This window comes from Talpa occidentalis, unplaced genomic scaffold (genome assembly GCF_014898055.3).
Source record: "Talpa occidentalis isolate TD23 unplaced genomic scaffold, MPIMG_talOcc4v2.1 talOcc4.12, whole genome shotgun sequence".
Taxonomy (NCBI): domain Eukaryota; kingdom Metazoa; phylum Chordata; class Mammalia; order Eulipotyphla; family Talpidae; genus Talpa; species Talpa occidentalis.
In genome coordinates, this window is record NW_023601212.1 from 61,201,901 (window position 1) to 61,226,912 (window position 25,012).

The 25,012-nt window shown below is 35.2% G+C and overlaps 1 protein-coding gene and 1 long non-coding RNA gene across 8 annotated transcripts in view; one reads left to right on the forward strand and one right to left on the reverse strand.

Moving 5' to 3' along the window:
• The window catches only part of DNM3 (dynamin 3), a 513,949-nt gene that overhangs the window by 215,924 nt on the left and 273,013 nt on the right, over nucleotides 1-25,012 (reverse strand). The window lies entirely within an intron of this gene.
• Nucleotides 8,928-16,888, forward strand: LOC119241289 (uncharacterized). The gene is made up of 3 exons (XR_005124292.2): nucleotides 8,928-9,663; nucleotides 11,863-11,937; nucleotides 13,508-16,888. It is a non-coding gene; the product is annotated as an uncharacterized LOC119241289 (long non-coding RNA).

Below are 25,012 nucleotides of genomic sequence, written 5' to 3' on the forward strand. Positions count from 1 at the left end.
TTTTTAAAAGATCCAATGTGATGGGATTAAATTTCACAAATTCCAAAATACATTTACTATACAGGATTTAAAATTTTAATCCCTTTGCCATTCACTTTAGTTTTAAACAGCTTGTTTATCTTCTTCCTGCTAGCACAAAATGCAGTACAGAAATGGAAACCAGATTTCTTTACGTAGTGAATTTCATGTGGTTTCCACATTTCTCCTGGCAGTCATTTCCCAGCAGACATTCATCTAAAAAATTCCTCCTTGAGTGATTTTTAAGTAAGATGGCATCTGTAGCATTTTGTGGCACAGTCTAAGCACACTCTCAAATGCACTGCAAATGGCCTAAACATTATAGCACTCTACACTGCAGTTTACATTTAAAGTCTTTACAAAGGTAAATAAAGATGTTAAAAATGTAATCTAGCAAGGTGATTTTTTGGTGGCCTTGAGTCTTAAGAAGGAAACTTTTTCTTTGACTCTTCACATTCAGGAAAATTTCAGGCTGATCAATACATCTTTATTGACCTAATTCCGTCTGGGAAGTCACTGTGCAGCATGCACTAAAAAGTACAGGCATGGTCCCTGACCTCAGGGAGTTTATAATCAAATGAGAAAGATGAACAATAAATACCAGAATGAAGAAATTAAACAACAGTTTGAGAACAAGCAGCAGAGTGCAAAGGACAACTAGATGAGTGAATCAAACATATAATCTATAAGGGTTATCTGGAAATACTACAAATGCAACATTCTTTGAGCTATGAGAAGGCTAAAGTAAAGCAATGTGATTGGTTTAAACCTTCAGCATTCTCTTGCCTCCTTTCTGAAACCATTTAATATTTTTTTTAAAAAATCAAAAGCTACTGGCTCATAAGAATTATTTTAAAGAGCATGTGGAAGTCTAAAAGCAATTTAGTGTGGGAGTTATTTGGTTCTTTTTAAGTAATGCATACACAGAGTTAAATTAATCTATCTGAAAAGTTAATGAGAAAAGGCAAAATCTTATTAAACAACTTAGTACAGATTTTCACTGACTGCTCAATTTCAACCTAGCATTCTGAATAAGAAACAAGAAGAAATGGGACTAGAAAATATAGGAGAAATCTACATAAAGTCTTCATCTGAGCAGAGGAGAGTTGGAGGAAAGATGGAATAGTAGAAAAGAGGAAGGGAAGAATGAAAGATAATGAGTCTACTAATGCCTTTTGATCACTTGGTGGAGATGTAATGTGGTCATTAACACCTATCCTTACCTTTAACACAATTACTAGTTTTGTAATATTCACTGCTCCAGCACTCTTTAAATATTCAGGGGGTAATTCAAAAGTCATGAGAGTTGGAAATGGCATCTGCTATAGCAACCTTACTACCTGCCCAGAGCCAATGCCATGACAGTTCTCCTAGCAGTGGCCATATGAATTGTTGCAAAATGTTTTCAAAAGCACCCCAGTTAATACTGCCCACACTGTCTAATATAAGGCCTCTTGCAACCACCTTTCGTGTAACAGATGAGAAAATAGCCAGGTGAAATACAACAAATCAATCTGGGGCTCCTTCCCTTATACCTCAGTTGTATCCAAGAAAGCAAAGGTTTAAATTAACTTCAAAGAAGTGGGATTTGCTCAAGAAATTTTGAAATCAAGCACAATTGAATCTGTTAAATACTAAATGACCAAACATCTACTCTAGGCACCAAGAGGCTTGGCTTTTTGGTATTTTCACTGTGAATGTGACTTCAGAGATATGTTACAGTCACATTACAGTTGGTAAGCTAAGGGAACTCTACTATGAACATTGTCTTATATAGAATAGCTTTTAACATAGCCTTTTCACACAGTTTCCATCAGCCTGAACATTAAATTCGCTGAAACTCTACTATATTGAATGTAAAGAAGATCCATATTATGTGAGTGGGAATTTGAAGTGGGGGATTTGATAAACTCAGAAAACCCTGCATGTATGTAACACACCAGACATTGTGCATTGAACACACAATGATATGGTATTGCAAAACATCAACCTGAGTCTGAATACACAACACACAATCTAAAGAAAATTAATTTAATTTTAGAGTTGATATTAACAATTTGTACCCAACCTAGCAAATATTGGTAGTGTCCAGCACCAATTATTTTATGATCTGAAGGCAAAATGGGACTTTGATTTAGTTTTTAAGTTTGATTTAGAAAACAAATAAGACAAGATTTACTGGAAATCTTTCCACTATCTTTCCACTTTCTTTATTAAGGGTTTTATATTTAAAAAAAAAAAAACAACAACAACAAACAAAGAGAGACTAAACTTTCCAAAAATTAACCAACAAAAACATAGTTCAAACTGGCTTCACTATTGGCAGAAGGCAATAACTTCTAGAAAAATCAAAAGATTCCTCGTATACTGTTTATTCTGGCTTGTTCTTCTCTGTTCAGAAAACTTTAATTAAAAATAATTTTATGTTCTTTCAATTCTTTAGGGAGCTCCTCAGCAGTAATTTTATGAGGCCCAGAAAACGCAAGTTGAACTCTAAGCATTGGCTCCAGTAGTTGACACACAGACTGGGCCAGGTGGCACCTGAGGTCACTTCCAAAGATTTTCAATGGTATCCAGATAACTTAAAGAAAAAAAATTCTATTTACAAATCTATTAGTTCTCCGGCAACACAAACCATCCTTTCAAAAGCAATCGTAATTCTTTCTGGCCAATGAGATCTAAAACTAGTTCTTTCTTGAAAAGACCAAGGTCAAATGGGAGAGAAGAAAATTGTCTCAGAAGAAAACAGTTTGCTACTAGGCAGAAGGTTAAGAGTAAATTGATTGTTCCCACACAAAACTGAACCAATAGTCCACAAAGTGTGTGCCGCTTTTAAATGCAGTCAGTGAAAGCTTCTCCTGTGTAGAAATCAACTCTCTTAACATACTGCTTTAGCAAAGCTATGAAGGCATTTCCTACCTAACTTATACTTGGTAACCTTCAAATGGTTCTGTAATGCTCTGGCAGACATAGATTTTTAAAAGAGAACTGAAATGTGTACACACTAAAACTATCATCTGAGGTTACAAAAAACATTGCACATACTCTGGTCTTAAAAATGTTACTTCAAAAAGGGGAAATTTTTGAATTGATCACTCAGTATTGCCAATACTTGCTAGGTGGGATACAAATTGTTAATGTCAACTCTAAAATTAAATTAATTTTCTTTAGATTGTGTGTGATATATCCAGACTCACGTAGATGTTTTGCTATACCATATCACTTTCAATGCACTTACTGTTAGAATTGGTTTTCTGTTGGTAATTCTCATATGTAGATTTTGTTTAGTTAAAACATGTCCTGTGTTTGTGTTTGTGTATGGGTGTATTCTGACACTCTCATATACAAAACTACTATAAAAGCAGATGCAAGAGGAAGGTGAGTACGCAAGAGGAAAGTGAGTATGGGTGTTTCAAAATGAGTCTCCAAAGGTTATCATAAGAAAAGAGCTTCTACTACAGTGTTTTAAAACCAATTCTGTTGTGTTTCTTTCAGAATTGTTTTTTCTATTTTTACTTATTTCACATACACATGATTTATTTATCCTGTGAGATTATAAACACCTTGAGGAAAAATAACAGAATTTTTTGAACAGCACTTGGTGTTTCTTAGGCTTTGGAGTCTTGGGGCTTGGCTTTGAATTGGGGGTCAGTAACTGTGTCAAAGTGGGGGCACTCCCAGCAGTGCTGAGCCTTGCCTGAGGCCAAGGCCTATTCCAACCTCTACTCAGTCCATACCCACTTGATCCTGAGGAAAAGCCCATATGACAAATGATGAAACTCAGAAGATCTCAGAAGAGTCAAATAATTTGCTGAGGTCACATAAGAATAAGTTGTGGAGTTGGGATTCAAATGCACTCGCCTAGTTCCAAAACCCTCACACTGCCCTGCCTCCTGAGCTTCCACTTCTTCATCTGTGACTGACCTTTCAGGATTTTGCTGATTTAATTAAAACATTATAAACACTGGAAACACTAGCATGGGGCCTGGTATAAAATAAGAGCTCAAAAACATATTAAAGTAAACAAATCTTTAAAAATGGAAAGATGGTATACTTTCCTGTTCCCACAATTTTTACTCTGTAAAAATTTATATAATCAATGAACTTTTATCATTTGATTTTGTATGGCAATTGAAGCCATTTTTGGTTGGTTTATATAAAAATGAAACAGGTGCTTATAAAGTTATATGGTTAATGCTCATTTGCATCATGTAAATAACCATTCAACACGGACTAACATATACACTGAGTGTTATTTATGTGTCTGTAAAAGTAAAGCAAATTTCTGTGATGGCATGAATACAAGTATTTTAATATGGTCTCATTGGTCCCTTCAATAAATTCTCTGGAGACAGAACAGAATTGAAAGGTAAGTTATCCACAATACATACAACCAAACAGATTGATGTTGCAGCAAACCCTTTTAGAAGTCCATGTAATTTGTATATCCCTTTCTGTGTATAACAGAGAATTATAAATCATAAAATAAAGATACTGCCCTATGCAGAATGCAAGTATGCTTCTCATGATCTAAAGACTTAGCACTTCTGAAATGACCTACTGCATAATTAGAGGTACTCTAGTAAAGCAGAAAGCTCAAATTTCCTTGTAGCCAATGTGCTTCATGTGCATTCCAAGCCACAGAAAGGCTACTTTCCCTATCCCTGAAAAAAGGGGGTTTCTGAGTCTTTATGTGACACACATACAAATTTTACTCTCTTACAGATAATATGTAGGCACATTTCTCAGTAGAACTACAGAAGCAAAATATTGGTGATTCCAAAAGACATCAGGAGTCAGTATTCTAAAGCTGTCAGTAACCCAAGGACACCATGCTTCTCTTGTCCAAGTGAGCCAGCTCATTTTAAAGTCTGATGGCAACATAGAATTCAATGGGAGTTCACAGTATGTAGCATTCAGATGATGCTCCTCAACTATGGGGGTGTCACTTAAAATCTACAGAAAAAGGCCAGCACCAACCTTCCAATCCCTGTGTCATGCCTTTCCTAAAGATTTCAAGATTCTGGAGTCATAAATCATATATTCACCTCCATGTGACTGGTATTCAAGAGAGACAGAGATTTTCAGGTTTCTCTGCAGGATGTATCATGTTACTGGAAGATAGAAATGGCTGCTGTGCACACCAGTGGTCAGTAAAGCTCAAAGACAGAGTTTGATCCTTCTCAAATGATTTGAGAAAAGAATTCATATATATACTGCTTTGGATTAGGGGCTGATTTCTAAATAAACAGACGCAGCAATGGAAAGTCCAAAGACAGGCACAACAAAATACATTAGGAAAAATACGTTTCAAGATCAATTCTCTCAATCTTTGCTTTTTGCAAGCTTTGAAGATTATAAAATCAGTTGCATTAGGTTTATGATTTATAATCATTCTATCTTAACTACTTTTTCATTTGTTGAAAGAAAATCTGTTAACTCTTCTGGATTATTTCTTCTTTCCAGTCTCTAATGTTGTATCTCTAGCTAATACACTTCACTTACAGAGATAATTTAAAGGTAGTCATTTGTTTGAGAGGTGGGGAGGGAAAAAAGGGAAAATTTTTGCTACAACTAATCTCCTATTCCTTTTGGGCCCTAACAAAATAAGAAATGCTGGCGATTAGAAGACTGTATTGCCGCCAATAAAAAAAGAAAAGTGCTAATCCATACAACATAAGGCCAACCTAAGTGGGGCTATCTTCCTTAATTTGCAATGAACTGAGGTCAACTAGATTTTTATCTCAAATACAAACTGGAAGGGAGAAATCAACAAGAAAGGAAACACCACAACTTGGTTAGATCCTGCTTTTCACACAAGATTATATGACCGATAGCTACACAGGATGCTTCCAGAAGATTAGAAGGCCAAAAATAAGCAAGGAAATATGGCTGGCCCACTATTCACATTTATTTTAAAAAGAATAGTGCAATCTGATACATAACTACATTATGTATGTAAATGCTAAATTTGCACAATATTTTCCATTTAAGATAAAAAGTAAGAAAGCTTGAATTCTTTAATTATTGTCATGAGAAAGGCTGATCAGAAATCTTATGTATATGTAGTTTTTAATCATTCTGTTATCAGTTTACTGAATGGCCTACTGCAGGCTAAAGAAACAAAGTATAAAAATATCATCCCTGTTCTCAATTAGCTTATATTTTATTCAGAAATGATCTTAATATGAGAAATAAAAGGAAACATTTCAGTACAAAACTAAGAGAAGGCAGAAGGTAACCTACAAATTAATTATAGGAAATATAAGTTCTATAAGAATTCAGCAGGCGAAAGTATTTTCTCCCTGTGGGCTGGCAACATGTTTCTGAGCACAGGCTTTGGAGATAGTAAAATGCTGAGTTTTGCCTATCGCTGTAATTCCACAAAGTAATATGCTTAACCTCTCCTAGCCTTGACTATATCATCAGCAAAATGGGAATGATGACAATACCTACCAAATAGGGGTTGTTATATAAATTGATGCAGTGCATATGAAAGGATTTTGTAATCTGTAGGAAAACTATAAAATGACCATTGAGTTGGCGGTAAAAGGAATCACACCCAAGGGCCAGGAGGCTGGTAGGGAAGATGATTGACTTTTTCCCCCATATTTTCTATTGTTTGAACTTTTATAATGTTTGTACAATCTTGTAACCAAAAAAAAAAAAATTTAAACTGTATAAATACTATTGAAGTTTGCTTTCTAGAACCCATCACATTTTAGATATCTAACTGATAACTTCATAGACATAGAAAAAGGCCTCAGGAGATTTCCAAATGAATGCCTAGGACCTCATAAAGGCCTGGCATTTTAGATTGAACTTGATCACACGTTAGCATTTTTAACATTATAAGTAAGTGAGAGTTCATTGAAGGCAGGAAATGCGTCTTCTTAATCTTTTAATCTCAGTCCCTGGCATTGTGACTGACACATGAATGAGTAGGCAAGAATAAATATTTGTTGAACTCTGAGGGGGAAAGATAACTGGAAAATGCTTTTTAGACAACTGGAAGTCCATTGAGATGGGCCCAAATTCTAACAGGAACAATTATTAGTTGTTTCTGTTGAAAATCACTTAAATTGCTTCCAATGTCATAAAGATAAGCATATATTTGAGTCCCTTGGATAAAACATCATTAGGGACCTTTTTGAGAAAGGGATATCTCCTGTATTTGAAAAAGTATAGATATGTGGACTCAGAGAAAATCATGGAGCAGTGTGATCAGAACCACCTTTCATCCATCTTGCTCAAAAGTTCCAAGGCAGGTTTCATCACTGTAAATTGAAGAGGGGAGAGGAAAGGTATTCACTGTTTGTGGGAGGAACAATGACACACCTGAAATGCAGGCTTCTTGGCTCTGTGATCTCACCGGCTCATGGTTCCTCTATGACAGTTTATAAATAAGCACACAGACACTCAACAGGACAGAGTCAGTATTCACAGGCAGTAAGACCACTAGATCATATGGAGTCACACTGCTGTATTTCCAGTATTCTGCATGCAATGAAAGGAGGGAAAAGGGAATGGAGCTGTCTGGGTTGTTCAAGCACTATGGAATAGGTGCTAAAGACGTAAATGGAAGCAGAAATACTGTGATATGAAGTAATCCCTCTGATTTCCTTTGATAATTTAAATCTATCTATAAGTAATGAACCAATCTCTGCTTCAGCACATACATCTAAGTAATTCATTTTTTTTTATCTTATCTTCCTCCCAAGGTGACCAGAACTTGGAATAACTTTTGAGACCTTTTATGATACGTTAATTGAAAAAAAGATATTTCATGAAAAGTGAATACTTTAAGACAGTTCTCACTTGAAACTTTTTGAAATATTCAACCCAACATATTTAAAAGAGGTCAATTTTTCTGCTTCAAAAAGTATTGCAGAAAACCAGTAAAATGAATTGCTCTGGCTGTAATTCTTTAAAGAATGCTAAGTGTCTTATTTTGGCTACTCAAATTATTTGGAAGCTACCTAGGAATTTTCTCACATTTTTGATCTCTGGAGGGGCAATTAATCAAGCTCTTGTTTGAGGGAACTCAGACTTTAATCAGAATTCTATAGAGGCAAAGTCAGAGCGCAGTATACCCAGAATAGCTAACAGCATATATAATTGAAAACAGCAATAACAGGAGACGAAAAGTAGATGGCAGTGGGCTGATATGTTATAACCTTTGGTCAAGCAGTACTTGGCAAAATTCAACAGATTTAGTTAACCAGAGATAAAACCAAGCAGACTACCATTAAAACAAAACAAAAGCCTGAACACAGAATCAAGAATTACCAGTGGAAAAAACATGCTGGACTTAGCAGCATGGATCTACCAGAGGCAATTTGTTAAGAGACCGGGATTGTTATTTCATAGTGGAGGCTTAGAAATGAAAACTTGAACATTTCTGTAGGTCAAGCTATAGCACAGCACTCAGAGAGCCAGCCCAAATCGCTGAGGGAGCCGAGGCAGGCCGCATGTGGAACTAATTACTCATGCAGAGGCCATGACAAAGAACATTTCTCCAGACTTTTCATGGGGGCTTCACTTTCAGGAAGTTGCTATAATTACTGTTCAAGTCTAGAGCAGCCTGCAAGCTGCTGACAGATCCAACAGACGAGGAGGAGGAGGAGGAGGAGGAGGAGGAGGAGGAGGACCAGAAGGAGGAAGAGAAGGAGGAGGGGTGGGAGGAGGGAGAGAAAAAAAAGAACTTATCTGCCCTTTTGACAAGTGAAATGCCAGAAAATAAAGTACCCCGAGAAAGCTCAAAAAAGTTTCCAAATGAGCCCTGACTTCCAGTGTTCAATTCTCTGTTTACTTTTTTTTTTTTTTTTTAATCTATCCTCTATCTTCAAATTACTTTCCTAGCTTGGATCGGACAGCAAATTTGTGCCTCTACACTAACTCACTTTCAGTTGGCCACAGCAGAACTGTACATCTCGACTCTTTTTTTACAGCTTTTCCATACTGGGGCCCACTTCCTGCCCAGTTGAGGAAAAAAATCTGGCCTGAAGATGAAATGACTGCTTAACATTACACTAAAACATCTGGTACCATTTTATGCACAGACCCATGTCTGAGAGCAGGCGATTCTAGCGGTCTCTCCAGCGGCACAGCGCATACCCAAACCTCCCCAGGGTGACATCATCCCATATATGGACTCTCCAGCCCAGCCCTCCCCCTTTTCCTGGTCCTAAATTCATTGCCAGTTCCCCAGTCTGCAGCAAATGTGCCACGTCAAGACTGGAAATCACAGCCCTTGAGTGTGTCTCAGTCAGTGCAGCAGAATTCAGGGGGGAAAGCTGAATGCAACCCCTGGTGCAGGAAGGGAGGCTTTTCCCAAAGACAAGGAGAGGATTTTAAATACCTAGCTGGAAGCTTCTGGAGATCCTGCTCCGTCGCCCCAGTGTTCAGACTACCTGTTCAGGACAATGCCGTTGTACAGTAGTCTGCACATTGGTTAGACTGGGCAAGGGAGAGCAACGCCATGGACGACCGGGACAAAAGTTGCCGTTTCCAAGGAGAAGACATGTGTTTGCTTCTTTTTCAAATCTCATATCCAGTGTTTTTCTTCACAGGTTTTGCACACTAGGGACCAAGAAGCCGGTGGGGACAAAGCGGAGAAAGGACTGCTCGAGGGAGGACCTGCGGGTAAGGCCTTGACGGCTCACCTGGTCTGTGATCAGGAGAGCCTAGGTGGGGAATGCGGGGGTTTGCGTCCACTTTCAAAACAGGGGTGTGTGTGACGGGCAGCTCTGCATTTAGTTTGAATGAGTGATTTTTGGTTTGTGGTACAGAGTGATTTTTTTTTTTTTTTTTTTACCGTAGGTTATTCAATTTCTGAGGACTTATAAGTCAAATATTTTCTCAAGTTGAAAAGTTTTCCCACTTCAAAATGGAATATGAAAAGATTCTCAACACTAAAGAATAACTTAGCAAGGCTAGTTTTGAAGTGTTGAAATTGATAATTCAGAGACCTAAAAATTTCTCTGAATGAGGGCTGTGGTATAAATGTTCACATCCCAGGATGGAATTCATTTACCCCAAAGTGAAAAAAAAAAAAAAATACTTGCTATTTGTTTAATGTGAGATGGGAAGGGCTTTTTTGAAAATTTACTTATATAATTTAAATACTAGGAAAACAGTAACCTAACAATGAAAGAAGAGGCTGCCAAGTTTTTGCCCACCAGACAATGCAGATGGGACGTGCCCAGAAAAGAGCGCCAACTCAGAACTTATTGAGTCAGCAACTCAAGAAATCAGGAAAAAAAAAAAACATGTCTTCAGATATCCCTATAGAGAGAGATATTATATATCTAGCTAGATAGTATCTAATATCTATCTATCTATATATATTCATCTGGATCACTTTTATTTTTAAACCAAGAATGGTTGATAATTGCTGTTCAGCTGAGCCCCCATGCCTTTATTTTACAATGCTCCTATATCTCTCAGCATTTAAAATGATAAGGTACTTTGTCTAGCAACCCACTGATAAAAAAGGAATTTGTAAACGAAGGCAAAGTTTTCTTTGGTCAGTTTCCAGTTGTCCTGGAGGTGAAGGAGGGTGGGAGAGGGGTGGACGGTGGGAGGGAAGAAAGCCCTCAAGCTGAATGAAATCCCAATAGGGAGAATAATAGAGAAAGTCTGAGTTGCAATATGATCCATGATGAACTTCAGAGGTAGGTTCCTTACAGAAAGTTCTGGAAAAATGTTACTGCCTCACCCCTAATTCCCGAACCCCCTTTTACATCTCCACCCAAACAATTCTAATACAATGGAAACATCTTTTTTGAAAAATAAATATATGTTTTGTCTTCCTTTAAATCCCTCAGTTAAAGAGGCTCCCGAACAAATCTTTTTCTAAATTGTACATTTCCAAAATTGTCACAAGCTATCTTTTGCAAAATATTTTATTATAAAAGGTTCTCCAAGTTATTTGTCAAAAGAATTATTTTAAAAATAATCCTTTTGCTCATCCCAAACTTATACAAAGAATATGTTTCCTCCCCTTTTTTTAAAAAATATAAAAAACAGGAGAAATTAATTTTGTTATAGAGGATTTGCATGTAAGCTATCTTCTCCCCTTAGATAATAAAATAAAGTCCATCATTTTTTTAATTGTGACTCAGTCTTCCATATTAATTGCCTTTAACAGAAAAAATGAGATTTTAAAAATTTGTAGTTTCTTTTACACAGAAAAACTAAAAAAAATTATTAGATAACCTGTGGGAGTTTTTTCCCCAATAAATATGTTTTCACTAATTAATATAGCTACTAGAGAAGATACAGAGTTTATAATGTACCTGGCAAATTTTACACGGTTTCTCAGGAAAATAAGTGAATTTTATAACTTGCTTTTACTTCATGTATATTTATTTCAAATGCCTTTCTTCAATTAAATGGCCCTTTCGTTTCAAAGAAACTAACCATCACTGGTCCTTCACCTATTTTCTCTGCAGGATGACTTTTAGTCTGGGACAGAGAGACCCCGGGGGTGTCCATAACATATGTACAGTAGTAGAAATATAAGAATTAATTTGCAAAGGAGTGTCCAGGGAGCCCCTGCACATGCTCAGTGGAGTTCTGACAACCCATTTTTGATGCAAACTTTTAACAAAGGAAAAGGAGTAGTACTTATTTTTTAGTTGCATGAGCTAAATTATAGATGAAAAGTAAAAACTCACTTTATAGCCCTCTGCTGACTGAAGGCAGAATAGTTTATGCGCTGATATATATACCAACATGTATACACACATCCAAAATAATCTTACCTATTTCAAGGGAAATTAGAATAATGCTTAATTTTATTTTGATATTACTTTATAAGGAGATATACAAATATTTTAGGGATCATGGGATCTATTCCAGAGGAAACTAACCAACAGTGAACATCTTCAACTAAAACTACTCCTGGATATGATGGTAAGTGTTAAGTATTAAAATTAAACATTGTACATCAGTTGAAAGGGAAAATTGTTTGCAGGACCTGTCCACGCTATACTTCATAGAAACTTATTTTCTGTTTTAGTGCATGCATGGCTGATTGATAAACTAGACTAAGTATAGGGGTTAAAAGAGAACTTTTTCTCCATCTAAGAGAAAGTTAATTCAGAGCCTTAGCTTTGATACCATTAATTTTAATTGGAAGAGGATCAATATAAAATGATTTATTTACATTTTAAACTACCCCCACCTTTTAAAAACCATATATTTCAAAATCAAAGAAAGTTTGTTGACAATGGGGCAAAATTTCACACTGATCACTTACTTGCAATTAGTCAATCGGTTTAATGTCTTTCCTGTTTGGCATTCGACTTTCGACCCAGATAATGTGTTTATGTTTTTAAAGGACCAAAATACACTATCTGCCCCCACCTCTTTCCTACAGACCACCCAAGCTTTTCACTTCATGGGAAAGGATTTAGGCCTAAAGCTTTTAATGAAACAACACCCACTCACCCCCATTTTTTTGGTCTAAGTCTTTAAAATTTTTATAGGAAATAAAAAGAAAATATAACTTGGTGATGTAAAAAAAAAATTCACTCATCCACAGCGTCCATCTTTACCAAACAGAAGTCAACGCTTTCATATACTCTACAAGAGATTTGCTCTTTAAAAATACCCCATTTTCCTCTTCTCAAAGGAAAATGCTCCACTTATCACAATAATATACAAATAATAACGATGAGACCATTATTCAGAACTTCCAGCGTGAAGTAACTAGACAGTCAGGCTTTAATCTAAGGGGAGACAGGAAATTCCTGAGAAACGACTAAAACTTTCTTACTGGTTTCTTTCCCCTTTCTACCTTGGTATGTTAAAAATTATGTAGATAGAAATATTTAACAGTTTTTGAAGGTCTCTTTTAAAAATATTTATCAGTTTTAATAAATGATAATAACAAAGTAAATTCAGGAAAATAATTAAATCTTCATTTTGAATTTCCTGACAAGTGACAGCCAGCTTCCTGGAATCGCTTTGGTTTAATTTTGCTGTAGAGGATTTAGAAGATAATTCTTTTCTTGTGTTCTGTTCTTTAGATAATAAATAAAAGACAAAATGAAAGAGAGGAGGTGTAGTAGCCATATTAAGAAATTGAAAGAGATGATAATAATGTAAATAGTTCTTTCATATTTTAGCTAGTATTTTAAGTGACAATGAATTAATATTTACTCCATAGCTTAGAAGATAGAAAAAAAAAGTCCTAAATCTTTTTTATCAGCTTTCCATCTTTTTACCAAACTTGAGAGATTCAATATAACAATAAAGTGTACATATACCATATATTACTTTTGTACTTTAAAAATCATTTCGAAACAGACAAAATCTAAAAGTCTTATGAGTAATCATTTTTCAGAAAGATTTTTTTTTTCTCTGAAAAATGGCTATGGTTTTTCAGGCTCAAATATTTTTGGATATCTTGGTTTAATAGAACTGTTTGATATTAAAAGATAACATATGAACTCACAAATATTTCTTTCTGTTTTTCCAGGTTGCATGCATCATTCCTTTAATTGAGCAGAGTTAACTGGATCAAATTATTTATGGGAGAAAGAGGGAGAGCTATACAGAATTACAGTAATTTTTATTTTCCACCAATATACACTTTGTAAGTGAACCACCCTATAAATATTTTATGTTGCACTGAATGCAGCAACAATAACAAAATAGTTTCTTAAGGTATTTGTTTCTGCATACTCTGATCTTGTAATTATTTACATAGCAACCATATTTACTGATGTTTTTGATTATGCCAAGAAAAAAAAGTTCCACTACTCAGAAGTGATGGCCAGAAACAGGATCAGACATTTATTTTCTTGAAATTAAATAAATAAATGGAAAACCTCACTTATCAACTGTTATAACTGTACCACTGCATAAAAGTTCAGATGTGTAGAAAACTGACATTTGTCAGTCTTTCAGACTGTTTTGCTCTCCATAAAGTTTCTATCTGCTTTTTTCTCAGAATCATACAATTAAAAGAAGTAACAACTTGTTTTCTTTAATATTCTGTGAAAGAATTCTAAGTACTGCCTCTTTGGACAATACAATTTTGGTTTTTTGTTTTTGAAGAAATTCCACTCACTGGAATTTTGACTATCTGGATATTTGTTTTTAAAAGGCAGGGGAATTTTATTAAGCACCTCTATGGATGTGAACTGATCATTTATATCAAAACAGTCAAAAGATTTATTCTCAATTCACCAGAATTAAATATTCTGTCTATATATTTAACACCATTCACTCTTTCTTATGCAAATTATAAGTACATTTTCCAAAGGTTCTGGTTTTAAATTTTGAATATGAAAAGGAGTTTCCTTTTCTGTGTTAAGGTATTATTTTGTTAACTATAGCACCAGTGATGTTCAAAATATATTCTGAACATCACTTTTTAGTTTATATCCTTCTGATACTAAGGCAAAGCCCTGTAGTAATTAATAGGAGGAGCACTTAAGCTAACAATTGCTTTTTATTTGGTTTCACATCCATACTTAGAAACATTGCATTAAAAAGAAAATGAGAAGTTTCAATAAATCCCTGTTGCTTAATAAAGTATTGGTAAAAATGTATGCCATTGTTCAACCCCACTATCAAAGCATAAGATACCAAAGTTGAATCGCAAAATTCATTAAGCTCATTTTGAAAATGGCTGCCGTTTCCATGAAAAAGATAAGTTTCTTTTTCATGGGCAAGGTTATGGCACTTATCTACTCCAAGAAACATGTATAAACATAGTCTTTATCTTGAACTTCAGTATTAAAATATGCAGAAATTTTATGAAGAGGAAAAACATCTGGTTCAGCCCTTCTGAACTCTGACTGCATGTGGGCAGGAATAATACGGATTGGAATTAAGAATAAACCCTGTGTTTAATTTTTTATGTCTTTTTCTTAAAAATTCAATGTGAATTTTCTGTTACATCAGTTCTCCATGTTAGCACATTTGAAACAAATGTATAAATGTACTTTCTGAATAAAGTGAAAAGTCTAACTTGTTTTTAGTTCCATAATGTTTTAATGTTTAATTCTATTGTGTGTTTTTCTCCCTTTCCCCTGACCCTCCAAAATCACCAAATCTGGAAAGCAGACTGATTGTATCTGCCCATGAGCAAAGGAAACCCGAAGGAACCAAGGGCCTGGCTGGACGAAGTTGTCATGTGTCTGCCTGTCTACACTTGCTGTGCAGAACATCCGCTCACCTGTACAGCAGGCACAGACAGGCAGTCACATGACAACCCAGCCTGAATGACAACCAGCCATTGAAAGAAAGCAGCCCTCACACCATAGCATCTACACCAAGAACTACAACCAAAATGAGGGGCGCGGGGATCTGGGATTTTAATCTGTTGGTTTAATACTTAACTCGTATGTATTATTATTATTTTATTTTGATTCAAATATTGAAACCAAATTTCCAAAAGTAAAGTGAGTGGTGCCTATGAAATATAATAAAACCCATTTCTGAAAATATTCCTGTGCTCTCTATAGTTCTCTTTTCCTAACCGTTGTCAGTAAATAACTACCCTGGACATTTATTTAACACAACTTTGCAGCATCCCATAATCAATATAAGTTCAATCTGATATTTCACAAAAAATAAATCATTCTAGTATTTCACCAAAACTTAAGTTTAGTTTTCAGTAACATGACTTTTAAGAGAGAGAGGGAAGAAATGTTCCCTTACCTCTCATGGATTTTGAGTTAATACACTGACAATTTGGGTCTGGGTAAAACACAGTGAAAAGAGAATTTATTTCCAACAATTTTCACATGTATTAAAATAGTTGTATCTCCCCTTTTGATACATAGAAGGTAAAATTTGAAGTGCTGAAATTTTTGAATGTCATCATGCAGATGTGTTACTGTGTCTTTGTTTGATTAAGAAGGGACTTGCACTAGAGATCTGAGGGTGAAATTTACAGGGCCAATGCATTCACTTGGAATATATGCTTCATTTGTCGTAAACTTTTAAGCTCTGGAGATATTTAGGCAGTTCAATTATTTTGAAAAAGAGCAAGGAACGGGATCAATGGCTATGCAATGTGAATTTTGCCATCTCTTTTGAGGAAATGTCAAAATTTCAGCTAATGCACTAAGAACTGGAGAAAAATAACCAGGGCTGGCTTGTTTAGGTGAATATTTCAAACATTTTAGGGTAAAAAGTGGGGAGATGTGTAAAATTAAAAATATATCACTTTGACTTGGTTGACTAAAATGTTTTAATGTAAGTATTTAAAATTTATTTTTATCTTTCTTGGAAAAATTCTGCTCAATTTTTTAAAGAAGCTCAAAATTTTCTACTGCCTTAATTTAATATTTCAAATACATATTTTACATATTCAGGTATTTTATTTTATAAATGGGAGATTTAATCTCAAGGTTGAAAGCCCATAAGCTTCAAAAATTTCTATAATTTGGTTATACTCAAATCTGACACTATAGTTCCTTTTAAAATACAGTGGGCAAAACTATGAAATATGATTATGGTCAAATGTCTTGCTTTCAACAGCCCAGCCTTATGGACTATGTTATCTGCAAAAAAAAAAAAAAAAAAAAAAAAAAAAAAACTTCTGCATCTGCAAAGGAAATTGTACCAAGCATATGAAACTATGCTTCATAAAATGTAAAATATAATCAGGGACACAATATAAGAATGTGTCAGAGGACATTTACATAGGACAACCTGATTTTAAATACTTTATGAGACCTGCAGCAAACACCACTGATAGGAGGCTATTTATGGATCATCCTACTGGACCCAGCAAGGCAGACCCAGGACAGTGTCTCTCTCTGGATGACATAATAGCTGGGTCAGAACATAAAAGAGATGTTCTATTTCACCAGACTCCAAAGGGAAAGCTAAGAGGCTAACAGTCATCCTGAAGTGAACTGCTCCAGGATAACTTTTCAAACAATGTTTTCTTAAAATTTGAGGTTAACATCTTGGTTTTATTTTTTTTAATTAGTTCTCAAGAATGCTTGAAAGAATGTTAAAAATATTTAAGTTCACTAAATGAGGTATCTTTAAATTTTACTTCTCAGGGAAAGGGTAATATTGATTGTTTCCTCAGCATAACTTTGAATTGGACACATACTACATATAGGTGAATGAGTGCGGCTCTACAAGTATTTTTTTTTTTTGCTTTGCCTTAATTGAACAAAAGTATTTTTAATAAATCATAAGTAGTACTTGCCATTACGGTTCATTGAATAATACCATATATTTTTCAAAATAATAAATTCTTGGATAATTCCAGAACATGGATATGTTTTTATGAAATAATATTACAGTAAAAATCATAACATAAGATCACTTATGTATGAGGGAAAAAAAACAAATATGATCATGAATAATTTTAAGAAAACAAAAATGGATTAAAGTTCAATATTTATTGGGAATTTTTGGGTGAAAGAAATACCTAAGTTTTGGCTAGCTATATCTACTCAGCAAAGAGTTTGAACAGTGTTTACAGGGTCAATCCTGACTGCCTCATCACAAGAAGCAGGCAGCCCCAGTAGGAAATAAGCAGAACTCTGAAAGTATAAGTGAAAACAGAAAAGCTAAAGATTTCTGTAACTTCTTGGTCTTACAACTTCAGTCATCCAGAGATATAGCTGTCACTTTGTTTCTTATTACCCAAGTTACATTTGTCATCTGTTACAGCTACATAATAAAAACAATACTAAGTAAATATCCCTATAAGGGAATTATATAATCTTCTTATCAAGCTATCCAAACACTTCCACCCACAAAAATGAGGCCTGTAATTCTTTGAGTGCAAAGAATGTTCTTATTTCGATGCAGAGTCTGGATTTTCTTCAATAGTGTAAGGTTAGTACATTTCCACTGGAAATACTTCTCTGAATTACCCTACTATGATTTTAATGTTCATGTTGGACTGTAAAAATAGAATTTCGACTGTGTGTTACTAATATGCATAAATTAGAGTCCCTTTTCTCCAGAGATTTTTGTCATTTATACATTTCTCATCAATATCAAAAAAAAAATAATGCTTTTTCTCCCTTGATCATCTTAAATTTAAATTTCAAACATATTTTAAGTAAAGGCCATAAATTTTCCCCCAAATCTGATTTTAAAGTATTAATATAAAATTATCTAAACCCCAAATCCTTTTGAAATGATAGTTTCTGCTTTATTCCCATACCTTGCCATTTTATAAATTCCTCTTCAAAAACTGTGTAAAATATATTTATAATGTGTGATAACACTGGAAAAGTTACTTTCTTCTAAATCCTCTTTAATCCAGGAAGTTCTATGGTCAGAGGAGAAAAGAAATCCATTAAACGCCAATGGTAAAAACTAAGAAAATTTTAGGATAATCTATCTCCAGTGGTAATTTTACCCGGTGATTGAACAATTTAGTTTAAATTAAGAAACCAGGATGTGATGAATTTTAATGTTGTACTTCTTCATTTATTTGCCCAATGACATCTTCACTCAACCAGCATTTACTTAGTGGCACTGATCAGTGCTGTGTCTTCCAGTGAATCAGACAATGGATCTTGGTCTATAGATGCTTACAGTTCAGCAGGAACTTAAACACTCAACCCATATCTAGCATGAAGGAGTTTTCATATCAATGTTTATATGCCAAACAAAAGTTCTTAAATCCATCCATTTCTACTATCAGTTTCAATCACCCATTCCAAACTACCATTAAATTTTAGACTAGAGTAATAGTCTCCCAATAAGCCTCCAATCCAGGTTCTTCCTCCTTCCAGCCATTCTCTGCAATGAATTTATCGATTCATTCTTTGAAAGGATCTATAAAAAATTACCAATTTTTTTTTTTGCCATTTCCCATTGACTTTTTGGTTATTGAGGAGGACTATAATAAAATTCTATCTCCAATGAAAGTTCTCTCACAATTAAGTAGCAGATGAGAAGATCACAAGGAAGAGATTAAGGGCTGGTGAGGTCATGCATACCTGATAGCACAGCAACATTTTTAAAAGTATAAGGCAGCATTACAGCATCTCTTATCTGCTCAGGGAGGTAAGGAGCAGAATAATGTCATGTAATATCCTACTTCTCATCAAGACTCACATTCTCATTTGCTCTCTGTTTGTATCTATATTCTACTTTCCTCTCCATGCTAAACTCTAATGTCAGCTCCTTCTTGAAAACTGCTGTCACCTCCTCATCTAAAAGCAACCTCTCTACAGCAAGACTGTTTCTTCTGATACTGCATGGATTCTGTGGAATGTCATTGCTATATAAGCATAAGCTCTGACTCTTCTACTGTACTCTCAACTCTTTAAGGTCTGATCTATCTTTGCATTTCTTCTCCAAAAAACCTTGCACAGTTCCTTGGTCACAATCTAGATTATTTAAACTTTTGACTCTATTTCCCTATGGGGCTATTAAATACACTTCCCTCCCCCCAAATATTATTATGTGATTCTCCAGCATAAAAATTTCAAAGGTTTCTCATATTTCTTAGGATCAAAGTCCCTAATCTCTATAGAATCCTTTCTTTCATTGTTCTAGTTACACTGGCCTTAATTCAGTTTCTAGAATTCATCACGCTCAACCCTGTCTCAGGGTATTAACACAAACCTTCTCTAACCTCCCAATCCCAGATACTCTTTAGTTCCAACACACCACTGGGTGTATTTCCTTTATAAGCCCTGCACCTATTAGGTCTTCCTGTTTGTTTATATATTTCCTTCATTGGGAAATATCCTGAATGAGGTCAGGTACCACAAATTCCTTGTTAACCTTTTTATCCTTGGTGATAAGGACAGAGTCTGGTATATAACAGGTGTTCAGAAAATACTTGCTGGGAAATGTTCAAGTGATTAAGAGCCTACCATTGACACTTAGCAGCTGGCTAAATTATTCATTCTTCTGAAGCCTCAATCTTCATCTCTAAAATAGAGAATGCATATAAAGTACTGTCTTAGCTCAGAGCTAAATTGTAAATAATAAATGCTAATAATTAACAAATGCTTCACCATTCCAATTGAAAATTGGTTTTCCTAAGTTTAAGCAGGAATGAATACAGGGAATGCTATGTTGAACTAGGGAGCATTTTGCTAACTGAAAATACATTGGTTTGGCTGAGCATTTAACTAGTGAGGGTATGCAAAGGTAGACTTACATGAAACTGACCCATATCCAAAAAAAAAAAAAAAACAGAAGTAATAAATGTTGGTGAGGATGTGGAGAAAAAGGAATCCTCATATGTTGTTGGTGGGAATGTAGACTGGTCCAGTTTCTGTTGAAAACTATATGAAGAGTTCTCATAATATTAAAAATTGATCTACCATATTACCCACCAATTCCTCTCCTATGTAGCTATACAGCAAATACAAAAAAACTAATTTGAAGGGATATACACATTCCTATGTTCACTGCAGCACTAAATACAATAGCTAAGATATGGAAACAACCTAAGTGCCCAAAGACAGAGTAGTGGATTAAGAAGATGTGGCTTATATATACATGATGGAGTGATATATATACACAATGGAATACTATTCAACTATAAAAAAAATAGATGAAATCTTGCCATTTGTGACAACATAGATAGAACTAGAGGAGATTACGCTAAATAAGTCAGAAATCAATGGAGCTTAGTGGCATCCATTCAAGATCCAAAGGGATAATAACACACAAACCAGTGCATCCAATCTCACCCCCATAAGCAGCTACTCCTTGACCTGGAGTATATATACTGGCAGAATAACTTGGAGAGGAAGAACCCAGAAAATATGTCCATGCAACCCCTATAAATGTATTTAGAGTTTTATATATATATAGAAAATTCCAAAGTGTGGAGTATTAAAACATGATCTAGAAGGATAGTCAGGTTTGGGGAAATCCCCTTGATTATAAACAGTTTATAAGATGGTCTATTGATTATCATGTAGCAAAAACCTAAACTTGGACTAATTGGAGTATACTAGAGGATAGCATATAGTCAAGTACATAGATTAATTATGTCTATCCTGGTCAAGCTGTGATTTAAAAACTCCTTGAGATGACATACAACTTAATGCTATATGATAGCAAATAACATTGCTTGGGACACAAATGGAAAACTTTTTATTAAACTCTTTTTTAGTAGCACTACAAATAACTTTACTATAATGTTGAATAATGGTCCAAAAAGGGCAGTCCTCAAGTACTTGTGGGCATTCATTAATTCATATAAAAATTAAGGGGAGGGTAGATAAATTCAGTCAGTATGGGAAAAACAGAAAAATTCTAGGGGACCCAATATTACAGCTGTGCCAATTATGGCTTAGATTATGAAACAGGGTTATACTACTGTCTTTGCCACCTTGGATAGGAAATTATATAGCTTATTACCACCATTTCTATTCCTTGTTTGAGATGTAGGAGAACTCATAGGCTAGAAGGGAAGCAGCATGTCAAGTGTCACTAAAGAAATAGGATTTGAGTTCTCCCTTGTCTGAACCTTATTCTTTGATGAAAAAAAATGACAACATCACAGTGGAAGGACAATGGTAGAAATAAATATATGGGTATGTTATTGCAAATAAGAACAATTATTAATATATGCATTTTTAAAGTCCTACAATTCCAGAAAATCCATAAATAAACCCACAGATTTGTGGTCAACTAATCTTTGACAAAGGAGCAAAGAATATGCAATGGAGCAAAGAAAGTTTGTTCAATAAATGGTGCTGGGAAAACTGTTTTGCTACATGCAAAAGAATGAAGCTTGACCACTACCTCACACCATGCACAAAAACCAACTCAAAATGGATTAAAGAACTAGACATAAGACCTGAAACCATAAAATACATAGAAGGAAATATAGGCGAAACACTACATGATATGCACATCAAAGACATCTTTACAGACACATCACCCAAAGCAGAGATAGTGAAGGCAAAGATAAACAGTGGGACTACATCAAATTAAAGAGCTTCTGCACAGCAAAAGAGACAATAACAAAAAAAAGAGAAACCCCACCGACTGAGAGAACATTTTTGCACACAACACTAATGATAAAGGACTGATCACAAAAATCTACAAAGAGCTGATGAGACTCGACAAAAACAAAGAAAATAATCCAGTCAAAAAATGGGCAGAAGAGCTAACAAGAATCTTCTCTGAAGAGGAAATGCAAATGGTCAACAGGCATATGAAAAAATGTTCAACATCACTTGTAATCAGGGCAATGCAAATCAAAACTACTATGAGATACCATCTTACACCAGTGAGATTGGCACATATTAAAAAAACTAGCAACAACAAATGTTGGCGAGGGTGTGGAGAAAAAGGAACTCTCCTGCACTGTTGGTGGGAGTGCAAACTGGTCCAACCATTATGGAGAGCTATGTGGAGATTTCTGGACCTACTAAACATAGAGCTTCCATATGATCCAGCAATTCCACTCCTAGGTATTTGCCCAAAGGACACAGAAACATCAATTCCAAAGAACACCTGCACCCCTATGTTTATAGCAGCACTATTTACAATAGCTAAGCTTTGGAAACAATCCAAATGCCCAAAAATAGATGACTGGATCAAGAAGATGTGGTACATATACACCATGGAATATTACTCAGCATTCAAAAAGATAAACACATGCAATTTGCAGCAACATGGATGGAGCTGGAAGGGATCATGCTCAGTGAAATAAGCCAGAAAGAAAAAGAAAAATACCGGATGGTCTCACACATAGCAGAAATCTAGAAAACTTAAATAAGGGACCAGGAAAAAGAATAACTATAAAAAAGAAAATATCAAAATCAACAAACAACTATGAACCAGAGACACACTATGGGGGGGTGGGTTGTGGGGAATGGAGGGCTTGGGGTCAAAATAAGGGGGTTGTAATTGTAAGGGGAATATAAAAATAAAATATAAATAATAAAAAAAGAAAAAATAATAAAGTCCTACAATTCCACTTGAGGTAATTTAGCCAGCAATGATGCCCACTTAACAAGTGAAAATACAGAAGTTTATAGAAGACTGACTTGTCCCCTGATTGGCCATTAGTCATAGTAAACCCATGTCCAATTTCTCACCCTTTCCATTATACTAACTGATCTGTAAGGTCTTTTGCTCAATTAATGTCATCCTGGAACACAATTTGAACTACTGTTTTTTAATCAAAGTATATTTTATAAGCTATTCTTATTTATTACAAACCTACCATAAATTAAACAAAACCATATATATTTATATGGTTACCTTCATACTTATTCAATTTATATGGTTAGCTAATTACTTATTCAATAGTCGAGTAAAGTATAATTAAAGTGTACCAGGCTAATTACATGAGAAAGCAAGATGGTGGAACATAGGAAAAAATATGACAATCCTTTATGAAAATTTGAGTATAAATTGACATTGGATAAATGAATCAATGTATAATGAACTTAATAATATTTCCAGTGACACATTTGCTTGACTAAGAAAGGTAAGTTGTCATGTAACAGAATTTTCAAAGTGTATCATTATCCTCCCCTTCCAACCTTGGTTCCCAGCAGACACAACAAATGTTGAGTACTAGCCAAGAGAAAGAAGAGGTACTGACCCTTCCCTTTCACCCTGAGAGCATTCTCAGAAACAGTCTGCAGTGGTAGGAAATTCAGGCAAGAGGTGTACAGAGCAGGGTAGAGGATATAGGTGGGAATGAATGTGGAACGAACTCTTACAATTTGAAAAGAGGATCCATTCATCAGTTATTCATTAATAATTTCAAAGTTCCTATCTTGCTTCTTGAACAGAGTCTTTAGTGAGCAACAAGAGCTAGCAGGAGCTGTCTGTGGTCCATCAACTTGCCCCCCTAGATGCTGTGAGTGACCCTCCCCAGAAACTACATAGTATCTCTTTTTGCTTGGATGACTGTTAGTCTCCTAGTTGATCTGCCTTCTTCTATTCTTGCCATCTTGCTCCTTCCACACACACATTGCATCCTACACATCATACCCAACTCACCAGACAAATCTTCCCAAAACATAAACCCTACCATGTTACCTCCTGTTACAACAACCCAGTGATTTTCAATGATGCTTCGAATTAAAATCTAAATCATTGAATAGGGACTGACAAGGCCCTACCCACTAGTACCTCTGATTTTATTTCCTGCCTTTCTCCTACTTCTCCTATATTCCAAATACCAGCTTCTTGCTGGTGCCTATTTAGGGGCTTTATCCTTGTTGTTCCCTCTACGTAGAATGTTTCTCAACAAAATCTGTACAGCTCATTCTTTCAGTCTGTGTGTGCCAGTGTTACTTCCTCCCAAACACTCTGTCTAAAAGTCCTTCCATCACTTTCTATCTCTCTGACCCTATTTTTTTTCTAGAACACTGAAATTCAATATCAATATGATATTATGTTATTATCATATTATTGTATAAGTTTACTTGTTGATTTCATAGAAAAGAAAAATTGTCATTTTCTCTTTCTTGAAATGATTTAAATTGAGAAAACAACTTTCCTAAACTTTCTTCACCTACATCACTCTGTTTATTCTGAGGGTCATTCCCACCCTCCCCATGCTCAACCACTGTCTATGCACACACTTTTAATAATATGTTACCTGGCACTCAGTTAATACTATAATTGCACACACATGTATTTTTCTTCTTGTTGTAGTTGAATGCTGATGAGGGAGCTTTAGCTGCAGATGTTTTGTAAAAAGTTATCATGAGTTTATAGAGGAGAGGAGGGATGACTGGTGACCATGAATATCACCAAACTTAGCGTTTCTTCCTTCCCTCTGGGAGCAGGGTAGCTTTCACTGCAGTGTTTCAGTACCCACATATCCATACAAGAGAACCCTAAAGCCATATTCTAAAAGCAGCTGTTACCCAAGGGTCTTCAGAGCCCCCCATATTAGCACTCAGGAAAAGGACAATGCCAATATGCCTGGAGTTCATCTTCTAATGTAGATCAAATAAGTTTGTGTGTGTGTGTACACAAATCACTAGGTATAACTAATTATGGTTTCTCTGAAAAATCTTGTACTTTCCCTAGAATTACTGAA